The following is a 16185-nucleotide window of genomic DNA, read 5'->3' on the forward strand; positions in this document are numbered from 1 at the left end:
GATTGTGAAGAGCACATTGTGGAAGGGGCTGTGTGTGTGTGGTCTCCTGTGTTCAGACCTCAGGCACAGAGTGATCCATGGAGACTTCAACAGGCAACCTTGACATCCTGGAATATACAGATTAGAGCTGTGCAGGCCCTTCACTTATCTGTTTTGTAACTGTAATCTTAATACATTATAACAAGTCATAACTAAATTTAAACAAAATATAATAAAATTTGAAAATTTCTGCATAATCTACTGCATGACTTCACGATATATACTGCGGTAGAAGTTCAAATGTCAGGCACGGAGGATTGCTTATTTGTAAATCTCATTTCAGAAAGGTGTTTTGTGGGATTTACATGCATTCTCAGATATTACTACACAAGTGTATCAAATGTGGCCTCAAAAGGTATCAATTTTGGATGTTGTCCTTAGTCATTCAGAAACTGTACCTGTCTGAAAGCTATTCGGCTTTAGGCTTTACAGACTTAATGCATTACTGGCAAAACATTGTGTATTATCAGTTTTGAGTATTAAAAAAAATCTCATTCTTAATCAATATGTTGTAGATAAGTTGCAGCATGATGGTGATGGTCATACCAGCAGTGGGAGATGTGGTGAGGATGTCTTTAATCTGAGTGTCCTGCAGACAGAAAAAAACAAAGCAATTTACTCCACAAATCTCCATGTTTTGGATATGAAAAGCACTTCATAAACCCTCCCACCTTGAGTCCGATGGCGTTGGCGTTGATCTCACAGATGCGTTGCTCGGTGAGCAAACCATTGCCGGGCAGCAGACCATCCTTCACTAGAGATGTGATTACGTCCAGACTTGAAGATGCGACACATGGCCAGAGCTAATATGCATTGTGACTGTACGCTGGAATGGTCTGGACCACAAAATGAATATGGCGTGTATTTTGCACTTTGGCATCATCTGTGAAATTGGACTTGACCATTTTTGTTTGATCAAGGCGTGTGTATAACTGTACAGACAGAAGGTCATCAAGTGATTCACGTCTCATGCACACAATAATATTCTGTGGCTATTTTATTAAAATAGCATTTAAAAATATTAAGCCTTTTTGCTTTTAAATTATATACTTACTAACAAATTTTGTTTACTTTTTGTTGTTGTGGTTTAATTTTTTCCAAATAATTTTCTGTGGTAACTACAGATATAATACAACAACTCTTACTGCAATGGGAAGTTTCCATTTCACACTAAACTCAATAAATACTACAACTATAATAAATAACCACAGGAGGTATTAAACCTATTATTACTATACATTTGTCATCTTCATTAGTCAACTTGTCTTGACGTATTCAGATCATTTTAATGTGGGTTTTTATTATTATTATTAGCATATAATTACTGTGTGTTAATATTGTAAGTCGGCTATTGTGTATTAAGTAATCAAAAGTGACAGTAAAGGTGGCGTTACAAAGATTTTAATTTCAATTTTTCTCAACTTCCATTCATTAAAGTATCCTGAAAATAATAATAACCGTAATCATCATCTTACCAATCCCAAACATCTGAACAGTAGTGTGTTTTATATACTATATAGATATAGGTGACAGCCTGTCACGGACAAGCAGGCTCGATCGCTGTTCAGCTGCTGCCTTCAGAGCTTTGTGGGGCCTTATCACAGGCTCAGCCAGCAACGTTCTGCCATTGATCTGCCGATTCTGATCTCCAAAGCATGAGCCACCTTGCCACTTGGAGAGTTCGCCTGCACCAGCTGGACAAACATCCCTACAGAAAGAGGAAATGACACCATGAAGATAACACGATGAAAGAATGACACACCTGCTCAGAATGAGAGTGTGCTGCCCTAAAAACATATTACCAATTAACCTACATGCCAACTGCACTCAAAACAATGACTCGGGAGGCGTTTAATGCAAAAAGCTTTACTCACATTATCAATATCTGGTCGAGAAGCCGACCTTTCCCTTCCTGGTCTTTGCAGATGATGACCTCCCGAAGACCTGGGCAGATCTCTGCCCTCCTGATGCCGTCTGCACCGGTCACGGGCCGCACCATGCCACCCACAGAACTTGCTTTTTCTGCCACTTGCTGCCAAACAAGAAAATTTTTCATTTATCCTCATACATACGAGTGCATTGTTTACATATTATAAAACATGAGATGTCGACACTGTAGAGGAAACATGCAAATGTCTAACTCAAATGCTCAACCACAGTTCTCCTAAAAGGTTTAGACACCTCGTCAAAGCTGCAAAGCTTAATAAGAATTCTGATACAAACATGTTGTCAGTAGACACTAAAAACATAAAACAACAAGTTTACGTTTTAAATGTCACTTAATATACAAACTAGAAATGTTAATATAGGTTAGTGTTCCTTTCTGCATACTTTAATAAATGTGTTTCAATTTATTTGCATTTATGACCATTGTTGATGGAACAGTAGAAAGCTGGAGAGGAGAGAAAGTGAAAACAGTGGTTTAAATTCAAATGAGTTTTGATGTATTCACGAATATTAATACTGTAGTATGTTTACACCTGCCATTGTTCGAAGGTTTGTGATCAAAAAGGTTGTGCTTTTAGAAAGAATTAATTTTAAAGAAATGAATACTATAAAGCGTGTTGGTTTACCCACAATATAAAGGATTTAATTATATTAATGATAGTACTGACTTATATCAGTACAAAACCAGAAACATATTTCTGGTTTGTGTTGATTAAGTATTTGAGCCTTATTAAATGGAGCTATGAGGATATGACAAAGAGATGCATAAAGAGTGCTGGTCTAATGTTCCAGGATTATGAACACGATCTTTTTAAGATGCTCCTCTGAAAGCAGCCTACATTAGCATTACTCAACACAGGTATATGGTGCATGAGTCATTCTGAGCTCTGCTTCCAGAATGATGCTGAAAAAGATAGACACCTGTGGCCAGTATGAACTATTCAAAGAAAAATAACAAAAGCAAAAAAAAAAAAAAAAATCCCAAAGCACAGATGTAGCATACACACACAACCACACTCCTCCTCTTTTCCAAATCTTACACAATTATTCTTGGCTGCTTTAACAGAAAATATTGTACAAAGCGTGATGACAGAGATGGAAAAAACAGGCTGTAGAGCAAACTGAACCGAGGAAAAATGCTGCTTCGCTAGAAACAGCTGAGACTGAAATGTCATTGTTTGCATATATTAAACATTTCTTTATGAGTCAGATTCTAAATAAACAGGTGCGTTCAGTGACAATCTTACATTGTCAGCCACGGGACCAAGCGCCAGGTTTCTCTGGACCTCATCATGTTCAGACTCAGGCCCATATAGTCTCCCAGCTCCTCCAGATTGGGATACAGAGCTGGAGGCGAGAGAGAAAAGAAGAAGAAGATGTTTCATATTGAAGTTTAGATTCTCGGCGACACAGACCAAGTAGCATAGTAATGTAGTTTGTTTGGGTGTTTATAACAGCATCAAGTGGAAAAAAAGCGAAACGCAGAAAAACAGAGAACTGGGAAGGACAGAGTTCAAGTGTCGACACTCAGCCGATCGCTGCTTTCAGATGAATGTTTCCATCCGTAATTATTTCCTGGTTGAGTCATGACTACGGTCCTCCCCTCGTTTCTCTGCTTTACCCAGAACTCAGATAGGAAAATGTCGCCTATGAAACATATTCCCACAGAAACAAAACGTCTCATTTCTACACTGGAAGTGATGATGGCGGGAAAAAGCCAGGCATGCATTTATACACAGCTACTATAAACACATGGTGTAAACTTGATAACTGTTAAAAAGTTAGATTTTGCCGCTAAACATAAAATCAAAAGTGTCGAGTACAAATATTTGTCACTAAAATTACTGTCCTTTTGAACTTTGTATTCATTAAAAAGACGTCCTAAGCGGAGAAATCAAAATTCCCTTAAACTTGTGACAAGGGTCATTGTACTATAAAACATCATGCTTTCTGTCATGTTGCGTTAGTCTAAAAAAAACGGCTTATATTATTGAAGGCAGTCTGCCAAAACAACGAAAAGCAAGTGTTCTAGCCGCTATGAGTGTAATGGTGTGGATGGCACCGCCTCCTTATAGATCACTTTTTGTTTAGCCCGCCCACTACGTTTAGGTTGCCAAACAAGCCAGGCTTATTTGAGTTAGTATGGCTTATTATGAACCAAATCAATGGACAAAAAGTTGGACTTACTAAAGTAAGCCTGTGTCAGCATTTTGTAGTTTCAAGAAATAGGCCCTGGTTTTGTGTCATTCACGTTGCCTTCCTTCTCATCCCAACACTTTTATTTTTCAAGAGAAGATTCAGGGAGTTACAATACACACACACACAGCATTCTCAAAGCTATATATATACTATCGTTTCAGCACAAGTTACAGTACTATGGGCCCCACTTTTTTTTTTTTTAAGCAAACACTCTAGTTATGTAATATGCTGGCAGTGTCTTGGAGCAGCACACAAGGACACAGTAAGAGCACAAAGGTGGAAGGCAATGCCCTTACTGAATAAAGGAGTCTCAACTTGAGCACTTGTTTTACACAGAGACTAAAAAAAAAGAAATTAGGAAGGTTGCTGAATTGCTCCCCCAAGATTCCCTAAGAGGCACCTCTTTCATTTCCTGTTTGACCACGGCTGGAAACAATTGTGTAACCTTTCATCTCTATAAAAACAGCTCTCACGGCACTTCAAGTGAAAGAGAAACGGCTTGATAAGGTGAATGCGAGCCAGGCGGCGAAGGAAGAGAGAAGACCTCACTGAGCTTGGCATCCTGTGTGGCAGGCTGTGGCTGATAAACACACCCTGAGTGATGGCTGGGGTGCTGGAGGTGCGTGTTGGCAAACTGGGACTGTGCCTAGAGGAGCAAACCAGCATGTGAATCTCATTTACTTTAAAAACACCAACTTATCTTCAGTGTTCGCTAAAATAAAGCATACTACTAAAAAGCGCTAGCTAACTGAACTGAAATAATTTCGAATGATAATAAAATATGAAAGAAGTCAACAATAACATTTAGATTTTTTTTAAATACTTAGAAATCAATAGAAAATTAACTAAATAATAAAATATAAAGAGAATAAAAGTATTCATAAATATGGCCACACAAATATTCAGATTTTAGTTTGTGGTCATGATTTTCTTCTCTTGAATATTTCAGCAAAACCATCTGCAATATTTTGATACATCCAAACATGGATCTTGACTGTTTTTTGTGGTTGCTGAATAAATGCATAAACAAATCTCTGTAGCAGAAAAAAAGCGTAGCCTTGCATATTGATAAATATGATTATTTTTAACTAGTTAGCATTTTTAATAAACAAAATGTGGTGTTTTGTAATTTTTATGAATAATTGCAATTAAATGAGTATCTTTAGCCCTAACAGATACTTTGAAAGTATAAACATAGCACCTAATGACCTTGTCCACTTCAAGGTCCCTCTAGGGATAGATACAATGACATCCTGGAAAAAACACAGCAGTCTCTCAGCATGAAAATGGAAAACAAAGTTGGAAATACGGAAATAATCCTCTGAGCAAGAACATATAGAGGAGCCATATAGCCTTATAGTTTGTTTTTCAGCTGACTAACGCCACATGACTCACATGGGAACTGAAACACCCAATTAAGGCGGGACGGATGAGGGAGAGTATTAGGAGCACACCTATAGAACACAGGAACGAAAACATGGTAGATTTATCAGGCTGCTCCATCATGACCGACACTCAGAAAATTGGTTCCTTCTCAAACACCCCCTTCATCTTGCCACACACACACACACACACGGATGTGTCACAGCTCTCAGGCATTAGTTCTGTGCTTTCACGTTTGTGGGAAACGATCCGCCTGTGAGTCCATCTGTGTCTTCTGCACGATGTACTCGATGTAGCTTTGTCAGTCAAAGTAGAAATTGTAACCAATCCTACAGTAACTCTAACATACAGTTTCCAGATAGAGGAGAAACTGTAGCTTCACAAGAAAGGGTAACTCTAACACTTGGTAATGGATGTTTCACAGTGCTCCAGGCAACAGATCTGTGTGGTTAAAATGTCCTCCATATCTCATCAAGTGAGCATGTTAACTGTATTCCAGCGATCATGGGTTTGATTCATAGGTGTAGAGAAGATGCTGCAGAAGCGCGTGATACTTAAACCAATCATAAAATGTTCATTAGGAAAAATACAAATATTATACAAATTATTGTTTATGACATAGTAGTCATTTGACTTCTTATCTAATTAAGAAAAAAATTAAAACCTGTCAAAAAAATAATTCTGAAATTTTACTCAACCCTAGTTAATTACCAGATACTTTGAAGCTAACTGATCAAATGTGTAGCCTTTGTTCAAATAAATGTTGTTTGTCATGTACAATTTGTTTTTGTTTGGCTGCCATCTAAGCCTACCCATTAATACTATTATAATATTTCTTTTTGCATAATGTGCCATTTGTATTATATTAGATTAATTTATGTCACGTTTTAGATTACTTCAAAGTTGCATAAATATTCATCCGTTGTAGCATTGCATAGCATATATTATTATTTAATATCATCATCATCATCATCATCATCATCATCAGTGCTAAAGTTGCACTGTGGGTATAGTATTGCTGAACAGCAATTAACATTGTAATGTATATTAGTTATATTATAAAATTACATTTGTAATACATTCTTACATTTAAAAATTCAATTGCACAATTTAAATATATTTAATAAAAAATAAGGTTTGATACAGCTGAAATCTAGCTCTGGCCCTGAACATTCTGAAAATGATGTACTTTAAGGATAATTAGCATTTTGATGTGCAGTTCATAACACTTCGTTTGCTTCCTAATCACTAAAAGATGTGTAGACACACTTTGATCCGTGTCCGTTAGTCACTGAGTATAATTACAACAACAAACATCCATGACACCTAGATCCATAGGACATTTCAAAGATATTTGTTATAAGCTGAACACTAATTTAGTATTGCCTTAAATATATGTTAACAAACCCAATTGATATTATACAATGAAAAACAGATAATGGAGACTAAAGGTTATGATTAACAAGTGTAAGAGGCAAGGCATGAGCACCAACTCACGATAAGCTAATATACAGAAACCATTACCACAGAGCCAAGCTCTAACTATTTCAAATCAAACAAAATAAACATTAAACACTGCCTGTGCTCTTCATCTTACAGTGGAAGAGCAATGAGAAAGTTAAGTGCTTTCCTGAGGCATATCCGTACTGGAAAGAGGAAGGAAAGGAGAGACGGACAAGTGGCAAAGAAGCACAAAAGTGCTTAAAGACAGAAAGAGGAAGACATGGAATGGAAAATATGAGACATTCGTTACTGAAAAGGCCAACAAGATATATAATACAAGCATGTGGTGGATCGATGCTGACATTAGTCTGTCCTTATGACCGAGATCGTGACGCGTAACCGCTGGTTATTAATCTTGGTTGCATAAACGTCACAACCAGCGAAACCAACATCAGATTCAGGGAAATGACCAGAAACCCTGCTCAACGAGAAAGAAACTAGGCCTAGAGCATCTAAACGCGTCACGAAACGATTAGTAACGAAAACATGACCGCATCACAAATACAAAAAGACACCAGGCGATTGGTTGGAACAAACTGCCTGTGCTCATTCACATTAAAAAAATTTAAATAAATACCGTTCAGTTTCTTGCACAGACCGTCATTTTGTGTAAATCACGAACCACATGAGGGTTTGATTTGGTTTAAAATCCGTGTATTTTTACTTATTTATTTTTTCACGGAGAGAAATCAGTCATTTATTTAAATGCAAATGATGCATTATGAGGAGGATGTTTAGGCAATAAATACACTGTTTGCTTCACATATCTTTAGTCTCGGTAGTGCTGTTGCTAGCAACTAGCAGATAAATCTTGGTACAGGCCCCAGAAAAATGTTAAATTGAGCTTGTTTAAATAAAAATAAAGAAATTTAAACATAATAAACACAGATTAATAGAAAAAAACTAATGGTATGGAATTAAATGGTATACACCGTATTATAAATGTAACATTCCTGCCTGATCTGTCACACTGTGAGAGGCGAGCTGGCAAAGCAGCTGTTCTCCGTTGAAGTGGTAGAAAGCATACAAAGAAGCTGCTGAAGTCACGGAGGCACAATATGAGGTTGGGTGCATTGGCCCGTTTAAAGTGGTTGAGGGCCGTGATATAACTGGCAGATCTGCAACGGTTTGAGTTCAAAATCTTCGTTTGGGGAGTTAAGATCCTTGTTTGTGTTTTACTGAGTCACCTACATCCTGGATGCCCTGCGGGCTGAGCAGATAAACAATAAAGCGAACTAAACCCTGAAGTCTTCTAAATACTCATTTCCTATGAGAAACATTAAGTTACAGAAGCAAATGTAGGATAGTTGAATGTTTGCCAAATGAGAATGAGGAGCAAAATGAAAGAAATGCTGTGCCTCACTTCCCTGAAAAGACATCTCACATACTAATGGAGATGGTTAGTGGAGTAACAGGAACTAATCGGGCCGGACTGAAACTCATCACAAACTGCCTGGAGACTGTTTTTATGCATGTAAGAACATACAGGTTTACAAGCAGATTAAAGAGACTCATGGAGCTGTATTCCACAACATCAGGCTTAAGACTACTACGTGCTCTACACGTTCATAAATCATACAAATCAACAAACACTCCACAGACAGGCAGCCATAAAACAGAAAAAAGAACAGAAAACTCTCGCCCACATCCTCATGAGATAAACTCCCACATCGGTGCACAGAACAGCTCATACAACTAACATACACCTTTTGACGTCACACACACACACCTCTGTAAAGCAAACACACTTTTTAGAAACATTTACAGCCCGTTTGAACCACACAGTATCAAAAAACACACACTAAATATATCTTGAAACCCTTTCACACAAACCTGTTTCTCATCATGAAAAATGTCTCTCTGTGATACTAAAGAGGCCATTATTCCCTATCAAAACACTCCAATAAAAAGTAGAGATGTCCAAATAGTGGACTAATGGAACGTTAGGTAATCTTCTCACAGACATGTGTGCCTCTATTGTGTCTAGTTCAGCTACTCGCATGAAGTCGCGAATCGACTGGCTTTCAAAGTGTGTAAATAAATAAAGCAGGAACACAGAATGACTGGGGAATCTCATCACTGTGAGGCTGTAAAGTCATCGAGGTCAACACCTGTTATCAGTGTTATTTCATTAAAGCCAAAGCGGGTAGTTTGAGGTTGTTCTCTTCCATATTATGACCTTCATGGCTAAACAGATTGTTAAATAGGACAAGCTGTAGGGCTGGGTTTTTGATTGGATAGAGATAGATCTGCTTGCAGTCTGGGTTAAATGGACAAACTAATTGGAGGAGTCTGGCGCAGTTTGATTTATGCATGTGATTAGTTAAGATTAATCAACATTTGAAACTATATGAGCTGAATTTTAAGATTTAAGCAAAAAGCGAGGAGAGAGAATAATGTAAAGCAGAAATATTAAATGGACACTACCACAGCGAATTAAAAAGGAAATTAACTAGAAATTATAAACTATAAAGCCCTATCTTTGTTTAGTGTGAAACCGTATGAATCGTGAACTAAAGCAGGATAAAGCTTAGAAGCAGTGGAATGTTTTCCTACTAAATCAGTTTGAATGACATCTTTGACTAAATATAGTCTACTTTCAATGTGACTGCAGAAAAAGAATCTTTAGTGCAAACTCAAATTCAGGATAAAACCGGATAGCTGGGTGAGGGCCTTTGGTATGGGGAGAATAGGCAAAGCTAATTTTCAGACAGACTGAATGAGTGCTGAGCATAATAAGCAGCTCTGCCATGGCAACGGTCTGTAATATTATTGAGTCAGCAAAGGATCCATGTGGAAATGTCCCATCCATAGCAGCTTTGGGAAAATATAATGCCACTGTCATAAAATAAGCGAGTTAAACATTTAATATGACTATGCTTTTCTCAATGCTGAGCACATAAATGTCAAAAGATGAAATGGTGTAGATTATTCTAGGCAATGACTGATTTCTCACACGGAAAGTCCTTAACTTTGCTAAAACAAACAAACAAAAAAAGCATATTTTATGAGCCAAACTTTATTCAGTACCGGTCAACGCTTTTTATTTCGTCGTTTATTTTCCGCCATCAATATTTCAGTTCTTTTGCGTTGCGGCTGGACCGAACATACAGGAATAATGGAAAGAAGTAAAACTTGTTTCTCAAGAAACAAAAAACACGACCAGTTTCTATCACCAAACACATCTAAAGATTTAATACGCAAATAAGAAATCGCATACAGGAAGCTGAATAGATGTTATAACGTCGACATCGTCATGTGATTCTGCCGAGTAATGTATGTATATGATTTTTGCTCTAAATTAGAAATTTTACCCACTACCTGTAAGGCGACGAAAGCACCTGTCGTCTGTTAAAAAAAATACCAAACGATATTTTAATGCTATCACCTTAAACTAGAATTATTAACGATATAAAAGCGAACTGGTATTACAGACAGCATTTGTTATGTTTAGCTCTCGAAGCTAGTCGGCAACTCCATTAGCAACCGCACCATCGTGCTAATTACGCGATAGTTGTATTCTTTCTCCCCAAAAAGGGCATCCCAGCTGATGGCAAAATATCGCCATGTTTGATCCGATATGACTGAACCGAAAGAGCTCGGCAAGTAACATAACCGTCTTTATTAACAGTACGTAACGCAACAAATGTAAGTTTAGCTGGTTCTTAGCGAGTCCGCATGCCTGCCGAATAAATTCACTTTGAAACGAGCATCAAGATAACAGCGTTTGCGTTAAAGGGTGTCGTGTCGCATCTTACCTTCCCTGCTTTCTGACGACTGACTTCTGAAGAATATGGTAAATGTGATGGGAAGGAATATGAACAAACCGAGCACAGTAAGCGGGACTCTTTTCCTTTAGGTTGGTGCGGTGAAGTATGTGAACAGAGGGGAAGATGATCTCTCGAGAAAGGAAATACGTGCGTGTGTATTTCTTTTTGCTTTAGTAGCTCAGTTACCATTACCCTCCTACCTCATTCGTGTAGGGCTGGGCTGAATCTTCCTATTTATACATTTATTTACTCATTAACTTCAGCACAGTCCACTCTGACTGACAAAAACTACCATGGTAACAATAACTCCATAGTCAGTTATTAGTAATGCTGTAAAATCCTTTGGACGATCTGAGATCAGTTATTTTTTTGTGACAGGCTGGAGATCCAGAGATATCAGTTCTGCCAACTGCAAACTGAATGATAACTAGGCCTGCATTAATGACTGCACTCATTTTAACGTTCTGGTTTGATTGTGATTTATGTGTTATGTAAGGGTTTCCATAATGAGTAAATTGCTGAACTACATCAACCATAAATTAATTGTTGCCCTACAGTAAAATCTGCTTCAAACAAATTTGGTAAATGTATCCCGCTCTACATTCATTTATTATATTAGAAGTACCACTAAAAGACAACAGGATTATTATTTGACATAAAACATTAGGAAGGTACTGATGGAAAAGACACAAATAAACGCTATTTTAATCACTTTGCTAGAATTATTTGAATGATTTTATTGTCTTTGAACCAGTACATAAATATACAGTGCATTACAGAAATATTAAAGCCATATGTTGATGCTTGACTTAGAATCACAGACATCGCCAGCATCCCATAAGTATTTAAGCGTCTAAGACTTCTATTAAATTAAAAATGATTTCCATGTCAATACAAAGAAACACTGTCACTGTATCCGCATCCGATATATTCACATCAATTGTCTGAAGCGCGCAACCTACGTGCGATCCATGAATAGCTGAAATAATTTAGCATCAGAGCGACGAATTGGTGTATGTCCGCGATATGTAATTAGGTCACAACCCTTATTTCCGAACATCTTTGTCTTTCAGTTAAACACGTGATCTTTCATTTCCGCGAGGACAGAAAGTGTACCCATCAATTACAGATATTAATTAGCAGTTATTGGTTGATTCTGAGATTCAATGAGACAATGAACATGATCACAAAATCCTTAAGCACTAGAATGGCATGCATCTATTGCTGCGGTGCCAAGCGATGCCGCTTACTCCTCTACAGAACCTCAACCTGTATGTATGTGTGTTTTATATATACACACATTATAAATACACACAGTACACACCGCGTTAATAGCAAACATAAAACTTTATTTTGAATGCGATTAAGCATTTGATAAGCACTAATACAGGCATGCATTCATGTAATGCTTTTTACATGAAACAGACAAGACTTAACTATTTGGCAAGAGTGAAAGACCAGTTGAAGAAGTTTTTTCTCAACAGCGGAATCCATTTAAAGAACCCGTTAGGATGATAGCATTTTAAAACATCAGAAACACGATGGTGATTTGAAATAGAGATATTTATGACATTGTAAATCTCTTTACCGTGATTACACAGAATAAATTTCTTTAAGCATAGAAACCACGTTCACCATCATATCATAGCTTGATTGTGGAGGTAAAACATAGAAATACATACGCATTTCAGCAAACAGTTGTCTCCTGTCGCCATGGCGCTGCTGTTGCGACTGACTCTTCAATCATTCTGCGAAACATCACACATACGAAAACAAAAGGACAGTGTCACGAGCAAACCGGGCGAAAAACAAAGACCATTTGAAATTTTACTTTAAAACTATGATTGTGAGTAAAAACAACCTTATAACGCTGATACGCCATTTTCCAAGCTGTTGAAAATCATGTTATATTTCACAAGACTGACAGAATCCTAAATAAAACAAATGACAACCAATTTGCAATAAAAAGTTTGACGGTCCACACAACCTTTAGCGTCAACAACAAAAGCGATATTGGAAGAATTTCATCTTCCTTTTAATAGCTGATCATAATTTGTGCTATTTTTACCATTTTGTATTTCCTTCTGTCTGCAGCTCTCGAAAATAGACCTGTGACCCACCTCTGTCGTGAAATAAAAACCGTTCATTGATGAAACTGCGTGTGTTTATCTCCTTTCTTCTTCCACGAGAGACCTTTTATTTATGATTCACTTTAGAACAATGCGTGTTTGGACTCGGTTGTGACCTCGATAAAAATAACATTTAGAATCGCTGCCTTGTGACCATTCAGTACAACACTGCCTTATTTCACCAAAGAAAACAACAGCATCTAGTACCACAAATATAGAGGCGTAAGCCTACAATAATTCAATTCTAATTTCAAAGTCAGTTGAAGGTAGAATGGTGATTGCTTGGAATATTTCATGTAATCATTAATAGGATAAATAGGGTGTCGTTCATTATGATGGTTCACTGCGTTTCTTTAAAAAAGGATTTTCCAATAATTTTGTTGCATTACAAATCATTATTTATCAAGCTGTAAAGTAAATTTGTACACTTCTGAGGTCATTATTTTACCGTTAAATATTGTATCGCAAAAGAATAAAAACACAGTAAAAAAGTAACGAAATATTGTATAATTAAAAATAACGTTTGTATTTTCCATTCTAATAATGCTGATTTGGTGTTCAAGACTCATGCTGCTTAATATTTTTATGAAAATGACTTCTTTTGTCCGTCGATTCTTTATAAATGTCTTTACAATCGCTTTTATCGGTCAAATCCGTATGCGGAATAAAAGTATGACTTTCTTTTAAAAACTGAAATTTATAGCCATAGCAGCTTTTTTGTTAGTTTAAAATTATACAAACGCAACCAACATCTTAGTAAATATTTTTTACCATCATATCATGCACTAAAAGATCAAAAATGCTTTTCGTTTTACCGAGAAATATTAAAATAGTTTTCCCTCCTCTTTAAAAGCGCACCTGGATTAAACCGTGAAGTTGATCTACTTAGAAAAGTTAAACTCCCACTCCTTCACAAAGCCTTTAGCAGCTCAATTAACTTTGAGAATGTTCAATACATAATCCCAGAGATGCAGAGTTCAGCGTAACACAGGGACAATCACACATCAGCCATCGATATCAAATTCACCTGCGGATGTGAAAAATATCCAGAATGCACTGCAAAAAAAATAGTAATGTGACACCTAATCTGCCCTATTGAACTCATCAGAGATAAACAAGCTGCCGCGGCGCGCAATTAAAAACAATTTAGAGTTTTGGTTCTACGTTTTCAACCGTACCCAACGGAAGAGATCTAAACAAACTAATGCTATAAAAAAAGAGCCACAGGAAAAAAAAAAAACCCCAAGCAAATACCATCGGAAAGCACCATGGTCCTCTTCTGGCGCTTACTTATAGGCGACCGGCAGCGGTTCCGCCACTTTTAATAACGACTTTTAGTCGATCGATGCGCAACAAAAGCGGCCGTGGAGTTTTGACGGCCGACTGAAATAAAACCCGCGTCAGGATCCGGCGTAATGTCGCCTCTATCTTTAACCAATGAGCAGGGCTCACATTCCTGTTAGGCTTAGGCAGTTCAGATCTGGTTGCAAGTTTATACCGTCTCCTAATCCCAGGCCTGGTCCCGTATGAGGGCCCGTGGGTGTTGCAGTTTAAAGACTCTCTGTGTGAAATTATTAGGCAAAATGATGAGGCTACGCAAGAATAAAGCTCGCTAGAGAAGAACTGTAATTCAAGCCCTCTAATAGGACATTTCTAGAGAGATCCCATATTTCACAAATCGGTCTTTAATCTTTCTCTCTCTCTCTTTCTCCTTTTATTATTGTGGCTCTAGGATCTCGAGCCTATAAATATCTTTTGGACAGTCGGTGGCATCCAGGCATTTTGAGCCTGACTCCATTTTTGTCACTCTCTGTGGGTGATTTATTTAGCATGGCAGGTTGAATGAAAAACGTGAAATTGTGCTTTTTGATTGGCTCGCCCTTGAAGTCAGTTGGCATACAAGAGGTGCGGAGATCTGACCCCAGACGACAAAGAAGTCGTGTTCATCAAAGCAGCTGAACATCTTCACCGAGTAATTAGCGCTGGATTACTCGCATTAAACCGTCTGTGAAAGGAGTAGCAGTAGCAACTAATGCTATTGGATTTTCCAAAACCCACATAATGCATCTATCTGAAACACCATTTGCTAGATAACAGAGCGGAGCGACATGAATACAGACTAAAAGCGAAATATTTTACTATTTTATCCCATATATATATATATATATATATATATATATATATATATATATATATATATATATATATAAAAATATATATATATATATATATATATATATATATATATATCTTTCTCTCTTTTATATATATATATATAAATACTAATATTTTATATATATATATATATATATATATATATATATATATATATATAAACACAACTATATATATATATATATAAATATAATATTTTATATATATATATATATATATGTGTTATTATTATTATTATTGCAATTTATGGAATTATCAATCAATTCCAGGAGATTTTATTTACTTTTGCACATTCAGTCTTGGAGGTTGCTGTGAAAGCTGTGAATTGGATTCCATGAGAACTCTATCCGCCTTAAGTGAACCATTACTCGCCGCACTGCTTTTTCCACCAATCAGACACAGTAACTGCCCATATGCTCTGATTGTCATGGTACCGCCATGGAGCAGCACGGAACTCTGGGTAAAGTCTCCCAGCCCATTCAGACTGTGATTTACTTGCAGCCGTTCACAGCAAAGTCGTTCTTACTCATCTCCATTTGTCTCATGCGTCCGATTAGATGACTGATGCGCTTCAGAAACAGCATGCAGTCTATTTCCACACCATTTACATCGCAGCCAATTAAGAAAAAACTTTTATGAACACAGATTGACTTTCTGTGCCTAATATAGCATATTTTCCTAATGTCTTACAATGCACTTAAAGTACAGGAAATGCCAATCAAATGCCAACAATGTTTATGTTTACAACGTAGTGTGTGAGATAAGCATTTACTGACTCCTAGAGATTTTTCTGAATTACAAACGTAACGCTCATCCGAATGCACGTAATTATATAAATAGATTATGCATGCAGAAAGAAGCAGAATTTACTAGTACGCACATCACCAAAATCCATACAGTTAAACCTCATAGTTGTGGCACTGCAGCCGATGATTTAGGACACGCTGTTCCAGATGCACACTATTAATACCACGCTTGCAGAGTCTGCATCATGCCTGTTAGTAGTAGACTGTGGAGCGTTCACAATGAAGAGAGGCGTC

General features: G+C 37.1%; 1 pseudogene; it reads right to left on the bottom strand.

Moving 5' to 3' along the window:
- Window positions 1-20: 20 nt before the first annotated feature.
- LOC122329210 lies at window positions 21-15690 on the bottom strand (annotated as a pseudogene).
- Window positions 15691-16185: the final 495 nt, after the last annotated feature.

This window comes from Puntigrus tetrazona, chromosome 23 (assembly GCF_018831695.1).
Source record: "Puntigrus tetrazona isolate hp1 chromosome 23, ASM1883169v1, whole genome shotgun sequence".
Lineage (NCBI taxonomy): Eukaryota > Metazoa > Chordata > Actinopteri > Cypriniformes > Cyprinidae > Puntigrus > Puntigrus tetrazona.